Raw genomic sequence first — 2,306 nt, 5'->3', positions numbered from 1 at the left:
GTTGAGAGACATGTAAGTTGTTTCCATATTCTGGCTTTTACAAATAAAGCTGCTATGAACATAGTTGAGCAGATGTCCTTGTTGTATGGTGGAGCATCTTTCAGGCATATATGCCCAGGAGTGGTATAGCTGGGTCTTGAGGCAGTATTATTCTCAATTATCTGAGAAAGTACCAGATTGATTTCCAAAGTAGTTGTGCGAGTTTGCACTCCAACAGCAATGGAGGAATGTTCCCATTTCTCCACATCCTCCCCAGCATGTCCTGTCACTTAAGTTTTTGATCTTAGTCATTCTAACAGGTGTAAGGCAGTATCTAAGAATCCTTTTGATTTGCATATCTCTGATGACTAGGGACTCTTAGCATTTCCTTCTATGTTTCTTTGTCATTTGATATTTCTTTGTAGAGAATTCTGTTTTGTTCTGTTCTCCATTTTTTAAGTTATTTGGTTTGGTGGTGTCTAATTTCTTGTGTGTTCTTAATATATATTTTGGATATTAGCCATTGGTGTGATACAGAGTTGGTGAAGATCTTTTCTGTGTGTAGTCCTGGCTGTCCGCAAACTCAGAGATAAGACTGACTCTGCCTCCAGCGTGCTGGGATTAAAGGCATTCATTCAGCACTGCCGCTAGACTTCCTTCAGATCTTGATGGTAAACCTCCACTGCTGGAGACAGCACATGCTTCTGTCTAAAAACACAGACAAGCTTTCCCCTGGCTGGCAGCGCGGCGGCCGCACGATGCCTGGAGTTACTGTAAAAGACGTTAACCAGCAGGAGTTCGTCAGAGCTCTGGCAGCCTTCCTCAAGAAGTCCGGTAAGCTGAAAGTCCCCAAATGGGTGGACACAGTCAAGCTGGCCAAACATAAAGAGCTTGCTCCCTAGGATGAGAACTGGTTCTACAAACGAGCTGCTTCCACAGCACGGCACCTGTACCTCCGCGGTGGTGCAGGGGTTGGTTCCATGACCAATAATCTATGGAGGACGGCAGAGAAACGGTGTTAGGCCCAGCCACTTCAGCAGAGGCTCCAAGAGTGTGGCCTGCCGGGTCCTCCAAGCCCTGGAGGGGCTGAAAATGGTGGAAAAGGACCAAGATGGGGGCCGCAAGCTAACACCTCAGGGACAGAGAGATCTGGACAGGATTGCTGGACAGGCGGCAGCTGCCAACAAGAAGCATTAGAACAAAGGATGCTGGGTTAATAAATTGCCTCATTCATAAAAAAATAAAAAATAAACAAAAAATAAAACACAGACAAAGCAGACTGGTGCTGATCACCTCTAATGGCGAGGTCCTACAGTAGCAGAAGGTGCTTGCCTTCTTGTGCAGGAGAAAAGTAGCTAATCTTACCCAGCTCAGAAACTTGCAAGCTACAAAAGCAACAAGGTATGCAAGGTGTCTTCATTGATGCAATAGTGGCAGGAATGGCATGAGTGCAATCAATCACTTCCTCCCTGGATTTAATACTAACTTCACAAGATGAAACCCGTACCTGGCACAATTATCAGACTCAAGGACAGTCACTAGATAGACTCCAGGACATAACATATTGCTATTATTTTGGCATTATGACATAGTATAAAGCTAACAGAATGATTTACCACTATATTCATAGTGCAATGCATCTATCAGTCTTCATTACAGAAGCATCTCTTATAGTAGACAGCAATTAAACACAACTAGTTAATATGCAGAGAGCAAGAGACTATGCAGCACTCAGCCTCAGCACATCTGTAGCACATCTGTATCATTACCTTCTCTGTGACTCAAGGATCATTGAGAACAATGGAGCAGAAATAAATTAAGAGTGAGAGGCAGTGGATGACTGCAAGGAATTAGTATTTTCTGGGCACAGTTAGGCATGCATACAAATTCACAGTAGTTGTGACAATGTGCACAAATGCTGACAGAATAAATAAAATTGGACAGCATTGTAATTTAAAATGGGAAGTTAGTCATGAAGTCTCACCACTAGCTGAGGAGATATTGGCCCCTGATACCTTCTGGAGAATGAGTTTTTTTTTTTTTTATTTGTTTGCCTGTTTTTGTTTTTGTTTTGCATTTTTAAGGGTATGTCACCTGGTAGGTCCATGGTCTCAAGATCCCAGAATCAATTTGTACAGCACAAATTGAAAAAAGAAAGAACATAAAATTAGATGCACAGGCAGGTAGGAGTGACATTGGGAAAAATTAGGGGAAGTGATTGAATGTGATCAAAATTCATTGTATAAAATGTAAAGTAATTTATACAATATTATTTTAAATGAATAAACAGTACTTATAATAAAATATATGTAAATCCATTCTTCAAG

General features: G+C 41.6%; 1 pseudogene; it reads left to right on the top strand.

Moving 5' to 3' along the window:
- The first annotated feature begins 710 nt into the window (after nucleotides 1-710).
- On the top strand, nucleotides 711-1,243 carry LOC127194243 (40S ribosomal protein S19-like; annotated as a pseudogene).
- The last annotated feature ends 1,063 nt before the right edge of the window (nucleotides 1,244-2,306 follow it).

Source organism: Acomys russatus, chromosome 10 (assembly GCF_903995435.1).
Source record: "Acomys russatus chromosome 10, mAcoRus1.1, whole genome shotgun sequence".
Taxonomy (NCBI): Eukaryota; Metazoa; Chordata; class Mammalia; order Rodentia; family Muridae; genus Acomys; species Acomys russatus.
Note: the sequence above shows the minus strand (reverse complement) of the source record. Positions and strands in the feature narration are given on the sequence as shown.